The 12,232-nt window shown below is 33.9% G+C and overlaps 1 protein-coding gene and 1 long non-coding RNA gene across 12 annotated transcripts in view; one reads left to right on the top strand and one right to left on the bottom strand.

Moving 5' to 3' along the window:
• Nucleotides 1–12,232, top strand: part of LOC144316026 (uncharacterized) — a 524,958-nt gene that overhangs the window by 52,886 nt on the left and 459,840 nt on the right. The gene's annotated exons all lie outside the window — the stretch shown is intronic.
• Nucleotides 3,827–12,232, bottom strand: part of LOC144316062 (uncharacterized) — a 63,171-nt gene continuing 54,765 nt past the window's right edge. The window contains exon 3 of the long non-coding RNA XR_013381860.1: nt 3,827–4,067. This is a non-coding gene — a long non-coding RNA (uncharacterized LOC144316062). The remainder of the gene's footprint in view (nt 4,068–12,232) is intronic.

Here is a 12,232-nt window from a genome sequence, read left to right as displayed (position 1 = left end):
TTTTTTTAAGTCTTGAAAATGACAACAGAATGACAATAACCCAATATAGAAGGAATTATGGACTTTGAAACCTCATCAGTTTATAATTATAATAATAAAATTTAGGCAAGAATACTTGATAGATCCTGGAGGTGGAAAATTTTAACAAGGAACATATCTTTATATAGTACCAAAGTATCTTCCAACAAATAATTTACTCATAAAGAAAGAAAAACAGTAACTATGTAGTAGAGAAAACAGAAAGACAAGAAGTCATCAAAATCAATATCCCTAGTTAGGAGCAATGGGTATCATGTGCCTCTGTATGTGATGCTCTAAGAAGGACATGACATTATTTACGTCTAGCCAAGTTGCATAATATAAATAAAATCATGAAAAAAATTCAGAAAACTCACATTGAGGGATCTAGAAAGTAATTGGCCTACTCTTCAGAATTGTCAGTGTCATAAAATACAAAGAACAAATAAAACAAAGAGGGTCATCTAACTAAATATAACATCTGATACTGGACTGGCACCTGTACCAGAAGAAAGAAAATGCTATAAACATCTGGGGCAATTGAAGTAATATGACTGTAGATTACATGAAAATATATCAGTGTTAAATTTTCTAAAATTGCTAAATTCTTTGGGGTAACATAATAAGTTATTATTGTTTTTAGGAGTACACCTTAAAGCAGTAAAAGATAAAAGAACTAGATGTATGGAACCTATTCTCATAGTACAAAAAATACGATAAGGCAAATTCTGCAAAATACTGGAATTTGGTGAATCTTGAGTATAAAATTTTGGAGTTCTTTGTACTGTGCTTGCAAGTTTTCTATATCTAAAGTAATTTCTAAAAAACTATAAAGGAGTAGTCCAAAATGGAGGCGTAAGATCCTGAACTCCCCTCCTCCCACAGATAGAACAGATCTACATGTACACATGGAAAAGTTCTCTGAGAAAGACCTGAAATCTAGCTGGAAGCTTCTTAGCAAGAAAGGATAAAAGGGCTACACTGAGATAAATAAGAGAGGCAGAGTAGCAGTCTTACCAAAACCCTACTCCCAGCTGCTCTCTCTATGCCTCACTAAAGCCAGTGGTACACAAAGTCCACACAGGAGACTCCCCTTGATTATTTCTTCCAGTGGCCAGGAGGGTTTGCATTCTGGGTTGCATGGGACTGAAACAGCTGGAGATATTTCTTGGCAAGCTGTCGCCACAGGGCACTGTGTTGACAGCAAATTCAAACACACTCTGAGTCTTCATGTGAAAAAGGCCTGTTTAATTGTCCTGGAGCTTCAGGCTGAGGGATAAACTCCAGATTTGACATACATTATTTAGAGGATATGGAGATCCTCCCAGGACATATAAACCAAAGAAGCCATTTTTATGCTCTTCCTTGGTCTTTTAACAGTTCATCAGTACCTTCCAGAAAGGAGTTTATATCAAACAAAATAGACTTTAAAACAAAGTCTGAAATAGAAGCCCAAAATTAGTAGAAAGAAAGAAATAGTAAAGATCAGAATGGAAATAAATAAAATAGACATTAAAATGGGAATAGAAAAAAAATCAATGAAACTAAGAGCTGATCCTTTGAAAGGTAAATGACGTTGATAAATATTTAACTGGATTGACCAAGAAAAAAAAAAGAGTACTCAAATAAAATAATAAATTAAAGATGAGGAAAAATACAAAGGATCATAAGAAACTATTATGACCTGTTATATGCTAACAAATTAGAAAACGAGAAGAAACATAAATTCCTAGAAACATACAATCTTCTAAGACTAAATCATTAAGAAGTAGAAAAACTGAATAGACCAATTACTAGTAAGGAGATTGAATAAGTAATCAAAAACCTCCCAACAAATAGAAGTCCAGGACCAGATGCCTTTACTGGTGAATTCTACCAAACATTCAATGAAGATTTAATACTATCCTCGTAAGACTCTTCTAGAAATTGAAAAGGAGGAAATACTTATAAAGCCATTTCCTGAGGCCAGCATTACCCTGATACCCAAACCAGCAAAAGACACCCCCCAAAAAGAGAACTAGATACCAATATTTCAAATGACTATAGGTGAAAAATTCCTCAACAAAATATTAGCAAGTGAATTCAACAATATATTAAAAGAATCTTACGTTATTATCAGGTGGGATTTATTCCAGAGATACAAGGATGGTTCGATATCCACAAACCAATCAATGCAATGTACCACATTAACAAAGTGAAGGATAAAATTATATGATCATCTCAATAGATGCAGAAGTATTTGACAAAAATCAACAACCGTTTGTGTTAAAAACTCAACAGAGTATAGAAAAAATGTACTTCAACGTAATAAAGGCCATATATGACAAGCTCATAGTTAACATCATTCTCAGTGATGAAAAGCTAAAAAGTTTTCCTGTAACAACAGGAATAATACAGGTATGCCCACTCTTTCCACTTTTATTCAACATAATATCAGTAGTCCTAGCTAGAGCCATTAGGCAAGAAGAAATAAAAGACATCCAAATTGGAAAGGAAAAAGTAAAACCATCACTGTTTGTGGACATGAGTTTGTATATACAAAACCCTGAGGACTCCATCAAAAATCTGCTAGAACTAATAAGCAAATTTACTAAAGCTACAGGGTACAAAATCAGTATACAAAAATTTGTTGTATTTCTATGTATTCAGCATTGAAATATTAGAAAGATAAATTAAGAAAACAGTCTCATTTATAATTTCATCAAAAAGGATAAAATACCTGGAAATAAAATCACAATGAGATATCATCTCATACTGGTTAGAATAGCTATTATCAAAAAGATAAGAAATAACAAGGATGATGAGGATGTGGAAAAAGAGAACCCTTGTACACTGTTGGGAATGTATATTGTTGTAGTCACTATGCTAAACAATATGGAGGTTCTCAGAAAAATTAATAGAACTACCATATGACTCATAAATTCCATTTCTGGGAATTTATCCAAAGAAAATGAAAATACTAATTAGAAAAAATACATATATCCCAGTGTTCTTTGCAGGGAATACGACTGAGACATTAAAAAAGAATGAGATCTTGCCATTTGTGACAATATGGATGGACCTTGAGGATATTGTGTTAAGTGAAATATATCAAACAGAGAAAAATAAATACCATATGATTTCATTTATATGTAGATCATAAAAAACAAAGAAAAGAAAAGATACAGGGAACAGATAGGTGTTTGCCAGAGGGACAGGTATTAAGGGGTGAGTGTAATGGATACAGGGGTCAAGAGGCATTGAATTTCACATTTAAATTAAATAAGTCATAGGGATGTAGTATACAGCATTTTGGTTAATAATACTCTTGTATATTTGAAAATTCTAAGAGTAAATCTTAGAAGTTTTCATCACTAGAAAAAATATAATGTATGGTGATAGTAATTAGACTTATTACTTTTATCATTTTGCATGTAGACAAATATCAAATCATGTTGTACAGCTGAAAGTGATATAGTGTTATATGTCAGTTATTCCTCAATTAAAAACAGTTTTTAGAGACACCTGGGGGGCTCAGCGATTGAGCGCCTGCCTTTGGCCCAGGGTGTGATCCTGGAGTCCAGGATCAAGTCCCACATTGGGCTCCCTACACGGAGCCTGCTTCTCTCTCTGCTGCCTATGTCTCTGCCCCTCTTTCTCTCTGTGTCTCTCATGAATAAATAAAATCTTTAAAAAAAAACATTTAAAAAAAATTCTGAGCAATAGAAGAAATATAAAAAGTAATAGAAGCATTATTTGATGAAAGGCATTGGATACAAATGATTAGTCACATTTTATTTAAATCTCAAATAACAAATCTAATGCTATATAAATTCTTTAAGAATATAAAGAGAGAAATTGTCAAACTTTTCAGGAAGCTAATGTGACCTTCATGTTTGGGTTGCTACATAAGGTTATGCGTCTGTCCATTGCCCAAGAGCAACTTGCCAAAGAAGTGAATTGGGAGGGAGTTGAATACAGCTTTGCATTCTCCCAGGCAAACACCATCTGTGCCATCCAGCAGAACTTATATGAAGATGCCTCAGAAGCCACTTCTTTGAAACTTAAACCTGAGAAAACACAAGAAGCAAACCAAATTCTCTCATGAGTATAGATGTATAAATGCTAATAAAATAATAAAGTTGAAAAGTTGGTGCCTATTAAATGTGTATCAGGCTACGACCAAGATTTTATTTCAGGGTTAAGCAGATGGTATTAGAAACACATAACTCATTTTATTGATAGATAAAAGAAAGATTAAATTTAATTATTTTAATGTAGTGCCAAGTATATTTGATAAAATTTAACATTAAATTCTCATATAAACATTGTTTTCCAAAAATCTGTTTCCTTAACATGAAAAAGCCAAATTGTACTCAAATTTTAAAAGCCCAGTGCATTCCTGTCAAAATCAGAATTCTATTTGATGGTGAATACAATAATGCTATACCTCAGAGTTGAAAAGAGAGAAAATGCTGAAAATATCTAATAAGCATAAATGAAATAAGATGGAAGTAATGAAATCAAGTGTATGTCATTACATTAAATGTGATTATAGAGAATTTTCCTATTATACACACATACACACACTGACACACTTGAATTATTGGCAGTTTGCTGGTATGAAAGACAAGATCTTTGAGTATCAAACTGTATATGATCCAAAGATATTCAGTGCACATCTTAAAGGCTCCATAAATGTTATGCATGCTTCTTTGGTTAAAGGCATATAACCATAAGAGCTTTCAAAATACGTATGAAATTATGGGCTAATTTATCATTATGATTATTATTAAGATTATTAGTTACCTATATAGAGACATAAGCTCAATACACACCAAGGAAATATTAACACATCTTTCATGTAGATGAGTTATGAATGTAGTATATAATGACCAGGTAGAGACTAATTTTTACTGGCCAGAAAATAATTCCTGAAATATATATTCTTGCTGGTATGGAAAAAAAATTCCTTAGAAAAGCATTTACGAAGTATAATTTATATCATCTTCTTGTCCTATAAAATGCTTGGGAAATTATAGATCAAGCTATTAGGTTTTGAGACAAACTTTTAAAAAGCTAAACCTTGAAACTCTGACATAATGAAAGACCAGTAAGAGATAAAAGGACTGCTGAATTGAGTTTCTCCAACAAAATATTTCAACAAAGCAGAACATATGCTTATGAGATACAAAATTCAGACACTTTTTAAAAATTCTATGATATCAAATTACTTATATGGGTGATTAGTTCATTTCTGATGTAAGCTATGTCTACTCACATTCTCTTAACTACCCCCTTTCATAGGCCTTTCCTTTATAGCACTTCTCACAATTGTAAATTAAGTTTCTGTGAAGTTGTTTTTTCGATGTCTACTTCTCTTACTAGACTTTGAACTTCAAAAGAACATGCTTGGTTTGTGCACCATTCTAATCTAGAAGTTAGCAGAGGGCTTGGTAGAGAATAGTACTCCCTCCATATTGACTGATGGATGAACCAATAAATATATGAACTAGTCAAATCAGTAAATTGAATTGTTAATAATTTTAAATAATTAATTTGATTGCTTCCCAGATAGCCTTCACCCACCCTTATTTTTTGATAATTGATAAAATAAAGAGATTGCTTCTGTGTTTGTCTCTTCACTAGGACCACAAAATTGCTGGTACCTGGATGGAATAATTTTATATTAAGGCACATGGATGAAGGAAGTGCCTACCTGGTATGTTTAGGCTGGACATTAGTATAATGGCTATAATTATATCTGACAATTGGTTTAAATGGTTATTCTTAAAAAGATCATGAACAATTCATTACAACTAAAGAATAATTAAGTGGATAAATCCATGCTGGAAGGAGAACTATGTAGAAAGGCTATAATTCATATTTAGTGTGGTTCTAATATTTTTTCCAAACCTTCCTCATTAGAATAATGGACCTGTGGTATAAGTGAGCATTTCTTGAAATTTTAGGAGAGAGCCTTCCCTTTTCTTTCATAATTTTACTTTGTTATTCTTCAGTGTTGTACTTCTGAGTTCTGCATTTATCTCTTGCCTAATAGTACCAGAGCTTTTGCACAAATTACAATTCTTTAGTAAATGTTCAAATTTATACACATTAAGTTCTAAGTACATAGTTTTTATTAACTATATTTCTATAACTCTTAGATATCTTCAATCTAAACTGCATAAAAGTGTATGGAAGTCCCCAGTATTCTTTCAAAGGTCCTTGCGACTGGTTAGTTGGTTACTCCAGGGATGGTTCTTGTGAATTTTTCTGTGATCTCTTGGCTTGTCTTCATCTGTTCCCTGTTGAAAGGAGCTACAGTGGAAGAATGAAAAGGTTTTATTTCTGCCCTATTCCTTGGCATTTTGGTTAGAATGACGATGATCTGAATATTGCTCTGATTTAAAATATGCCTGGCATTTTGTTTTTATTCAGTTTTGGAAAGGCCAACAGATCAGGAGATGATTGCCGTTATAAAGATGGCTTCTTACTTAGAGTTCCCAGGAGGAGGGGGAATGCCCTGCATGCAGAGCCAATGAGGAAGCAACATTGCTCAGGCACTGTTGAGGCAAAAGGAATGAGGGGAAGTCATTGGTCAGAAACTTTATTGTAGTCTCCATGGGGAGGAGTAAGTGAGGCAAGGTAAGCAGTTTAGCAGGCTTGACTCGGATTGGGTAGTTTGAATAATTTTGACAGTCTCTGGCTTGTTAGGGTGTTCCCTAATTTTCCAGTTTCTGGCCTTGAAGTTACTTAGGGCAGGGGGAATATTGACTTGGTGTATGGGAGGTAAAGAAGATAGAGGTATGGGCTCTGGATTAGTTTCTTTGCAAATCAAAGGTGTGGCCTTGTGAAGTTGTTTGCTACATCTAAGAATTGAAGGAGTCATGTGAGGGGTAGTCTCTCCCCAGTCAGCAAGGCCCCAGATGCCAGAAAATACAGAAATAAGAAAATATAGTTAATATATGCTCCTTCACTACATTAAAGTAATTGCAAGGTATTCCTGACCTATAAGTCTTTTCCCTGTCACACATATCACTGCCTACTACAATAGTTTTATTAATTATCTCTTAACTCTTTCATGTCAATTACACAATTGGTCTCATGCCCATGACTCAGATACAAGAGATAAAATAATGCAATCATACTGGCTATATACTTTAGGTAGACTGATAAAAAGTTATTTTAAAAATAAAATCTTAAAAAAAACCAAAAGAATTTAAATTATGGCTTCTGTCAGTGTGTATAATCAGAGTCATTTTAGTTCCTCACGACTATAAGAGCTCTGACCTATGGATCTAAAGAGCAAATCCTTCCTCACACTCCTTTGATGAATTCAAATTAAGTGGGATGAATTTAGAACACTTAGCATAGGGTCAGGCTCACATTGGATGCTCAGAAAGGGTTAGTTCCTTTCGGCTTTTCAGCCTAACTACTTTTTTAACATTACAACCCAGACAACATAAATATCTGGCATCCACTTGACAGTTAGTACTCTTTAAAAGATCAGATATTCTGAAAAACAATAACAACAAAAGGTATAGTTTCCTTGATTCTTTTTTTCCTCAATTCTTTTATATATTAACCACTGTAAGCTTTTTAAGAAGATAAAGGTTTCTGCTACTCCAAGAAATAGAGAAATTAAACATTTATATAGGTAAGTTGTTTAGTGCTCTTCAATTTAGATTTAATGTCTATATGCTTATTTACTCACATATAAACAACTCTTAATTTCCTTTTGTATCAATGACTGAATAAATAGATTGTTTATTATCTCCCATGATGCAGCCTTGAAACGTTTTCTTATAAATCACTGAATATTCTAAGGCTGCATGAGTGTGTGTTTTTAGTATCTTAATGTATCTGGAAGTCTGGAAAAAGAAAAAGATATTAAACAATGCCCTCTTTTCCTTTTAATAGCATGGCCACAAATGTTCATTTTGCTGCAGCATCAAAATGATGAATAACTCCTGTACTTAGCCATATATTTGCAGTGGCAAATTAGGAGTCTTTGGATGTGAAAAACCACATTAAGCTTTCTCAAATAAGCTGCCTCAGTCTTTAATTCTAACTCTAATGGAACAACTAGTGTTAGCAATAAGAAGGCACTTCGAAATGATGGTATAAGAATGCTACTCTTCAGTTCGTGATGGGACCTAAGATAAATGGAGTTTTTTAAATCCCCAAACCTCATAACCAAATGCTACTCAAAAGCCAGTTCTCTAGAAAGAATACGCAATGAGGAACACACTCTACCTAGTAAAGGAAGTTATGATTGTCTATATTTTAGTTTAATATTTTAGGAAAATTAGGACAGAATACTAAAATGTATCATATTTGATCCATCATCTGTAATAAAAATTCAATTACATATAAATAGTTTATATCCAAAAATTTTATAAATTGTAATCCAATTACAAAAATCTTTGTATATGTTGGTTTTCTCTTGAGTGTCCTTACAAGATAGACTTTGAAGATATTTACTTTCTAAAAAATTGTGAGGATGATATATAAATAACTTTTTAAAAAATTTTTTATTTTATTTATTTATGATAGGCACACAGTGAGAGAGAGAGAGAGGCAGAGACATAGGCAGAAGGGAGAAGCAGGCTCCATGGAGCCCAACGTGGGATTCAATCCCGGGTCTCCAGGATTGCGCCCTGGGCCAAAGGCAGGCGCTAAACCGCTGCGCCACCCAGGGATCCCTATAAATAACTTTTTATGCGCTGCCTCTCTTTTGTCTCTGTCATTCACTCTCTCTTTGCCTTGATTATACAGTAAGTTAATAAAATAGAAACTCTAGTTTGATTTTTCCAGTGAAAATCCAGTTTGTTTCAGTCTTATTTTCATTCCTAATATTGCTTGGCCAATGATCTTACAGATGACATAATGATGGATTGGGGGGATCCTAGGGTGGCTCAGCGGTTTAGCGCCTGCCTTTGGCCCAGGGTGTGGTCCTAGGGTCCTGGGATTGAGTCCCGCATCGGGCTCCCTGCATGGAGCCTGTTTCTTCCTCTGCCTGTGTCTCTGCCTCTCTCTCTCTCTCTGTGTGTGTGTCTCTCATGAATAAATAAATAAAAATCTTAAAAAAAAAAAAAAGATAGATTAGGTAAGAGAGTTTGGCTGGAACAAACCACAGGAATTTGAGCTGCAGGAGCCTCTATAATCATTTAGTTGAAGCTCTTATTTTATAGCTGAAAACTTGTGATTAAGAGATGTCATTTATTTAAGAGCATTGAGCTTTTAATGGTGAAACAGTCCTCGTGATTCCAAGTCCAGTGCTCTTTCTATTAAACTTAGTTGTTAATATCATCACTACTTATTCCAAGTGCAGGAGGAAGAATGTTGCTCTATGGCAGTGGGTATAACTTCAAGGATTGTCTGGGTAATAAGCAAGTGAGGAATTAACATTTCCACATCAGACCCCCATTTGAGGGGAAGCTAGGTGGCTCAGTATTTGAGCATCTGCGTTTGGCTCCAGTAGTGATCCCAGGGTCCTGGGATCGAGTCCTGCATCGGGCTCCCTCTGGGGAGCCTGCTTCTCCCTCTGCCTGTGTCTCTGCCTTTCTTTCTATGTCTCCATGAATAAATAAATAAAATCTTAAAGAAGTCCCCCATTAAAAAAAAAAAAATCTGTGGCTCTATCAGCTTATAGCTGTTTGAGACTATAGGCTGTTCACTGTCTATAACAAATAAATTCAATTATTTGATCAACATGATTAGCCAAATCATTCTAAAAACTTTAAGGTAGAACAAATTCTTAATTTGACTTATTTTAAAACTTAGCTGTCTTTTGATTTACTTGAATTTGTAAGAAAACATAGTATAAGCTTAGAGATGGTGGAATCTATGAAATTATTTTGCAGTTTTCTAAATCAAGATTTTTTTTTTCATTTTAACATGAAATGGAAGAGTGACCAGTTGAGATAACTATATTAACAAGTTGAACATTAGAAAAGAGCATTGTTTATGCTAGGAAAAAATTCCAGGGGACACCTGGGTGTCTCAGTTGGTTAAGCATCTGCCTTTGGCTCTGGTCATGATCTCGGAGTCCTGGGATCGAGTTCTACATGAGTTCCCTACTCAATGGGGAGTCTGCTTCTCTCTCTCCCTGCTCATGTTCTCTCTCAGTATCTGTCTCAAACAAAATCTTAAAAAATAAGACAAAAAAGTTCTGTACTTTTCCTGTCTCCAAAATTCTAATTAGTTCCTAATTTTTTAATGGTAAGATAAACTAAAACAAAACAAGCACTGGAATTCCAAATAGATGCTGCTACTCTTTAATATTAGATGCAAAAATAGAAAATTTTTAACCATTTAAGTAAAGATCAGTTAGCACTAATGAAATCCAAATCTATAATCCAAATTTTCATTTAATGGTACAGAGTGCTATATAATTCTTTAGAATGTGTTGCCTTCATACTATCAATAAATTATATCATTTGAATATATTTAAAGATTAATTCAGTATATAGATTTTCATTTTCAATGTGATTTATATCGCATATGTACTCTAGGGCTCAACTCCCAAAGCGTCAATTAGAGGAAAAAATATTTTCGTCTTTTCAAAGCATTTTAAATGTATTAAGTACAGTATTTTTCTGAATGGTACACCACTACTGCCTTGTACTTCTTCTTTCTGCCCAATAGAAAAGAGAGACATTTATGATAAATGCAATCAAAGGATTTATTCATTGAGTTACTCCCTGTCTATTTATACTTGCACTTTTGGGGAATGAATAGAATAATTATTCTTTAGAAAATCCTGGTTTATTTTCAGAATTAAAAAATGTATTTTAAAAAATACTTGCAATTACTACTGGGGTATATGCAAAGTTCAGCCACAGAGAGAGAATCCTAAAAAAGCAATCAGCTTTTATTTACAGTTGATAAGGTAAATTTTGATCCACAATGAATATTTTATTCTGTAAACATAAATTAACAAGATATATAACACTATCGTAGAAAAGAAAATCTGAAGGTGTATGCATTGTGCTTTTTTTAAGCCTTAAATATTTACTTATTTTTAGCTGCAATCTTTTCTTGCACCAGAAAAGGAAGAACTCTTTCATCATAAATGTTAAATAGTAAGATGTCCTTGAAAGAGTTTTAATCTTCAGGATATTATAAGTGAGCTCCTTCCATGGTAGTGGTGTTGGAAATAAGGAAAAGAGCAGACAAGAGATGAGGATCTAGATAAATTTTTTATTATGAACAGAAATCCAAATATCTCTTGATAGCAAACTTTGTAGTTGATATGCAGCCAGACCAAGAAATTCAATATAAAACTTCAGACTCAATAAATCTCACACAGTTCATGCTAAATTCCCCTAATTGCCAATGAATAGTACACTCCTGCAAAGAAAACCAGAAAGGTCATGCTAAATTACACAGGCTCATGCTGTTCTGCAAATCCATTGTACCTTGCATCTCTGTCTTGTTGTGTCTGCTGTGCAATTTTCTGAACTTTACTCAACTTTACCACCTACTGGTTATTCAATTCTAATCAATAGAAGCAAATATTCACATAGCCTGACCTTCAGTAAACTGTAAGAAGGCTGGAAGGGCAAGAGAATTCAGAGAAGAAATAAAATAGTGACCATGTCTTGTAAGTCACAGGAATAATTTAATTTTTTTGTCTTATTTTAACTGGGGCAGGAGTGAATAAGAATATTAAAGAGAAATTGGCTTTTAAGTTGGGATAATTTATAGTAGAGCCCTGAAAAATGTCCATTAATTCGGTTTTCATGACTCCTTTGCAGTAAGAAGATGTAAACATGTTACAATAGCAAGGCTTCTTAAAAAAAAAAAAAAAAAAAAAGCAGGAAGGGATTACTTTCTGCAGTTTGAGGGCAAGAGAAAACCATAAAGAAAATGGCAACAGTTCTTTTTCTTTCAGTCTTAAATTCCTCCCCCACACCAACTCTTTATCTAGAACACCTAAAAAGAATGCCTTGAAAAGTATCTAGATTGATGCCCCTTGACCTTCACAATCCTGAAAATATGCATGCAGCTGTCACCCTCACAAGGTGTGACACTAGGACAGAGGGAAAGAAAGAGATAGGAAAATGGGAGGCAGAAGAAAGAGGCTTTTGTTGGTAAAAGACAAAGTTTGCCCTTGGTTAATTCATTTTCTCTTCAGCTCCTCACCTTTCTTTCCTTATACCATAGCACTCTTTAATCTCTTTTCTTATCTCCCTCAAAACTGGCTACCCCAGAGGCTCTCAAATCA

The sequence above is a fragment of the Canis aureus genome, chromosome 1 (assembly GCF_053574225.1).
Source record: "Canis aureus isolate CA01 chromosome 1, VMU_Caureus_v.1.0, whole genome shotgun sequence".
Lineage (NCBI taxonomy): Eukaryota > Metazoa > Chordata > Mammalia > Carnivora > Canidae > Canis > Canis aureus.
The sequence above is the reverse complement of the archived record's forward strand: the minus strand, read 5'-3'. Positions and strand labels throughout refer to the sequence as shown.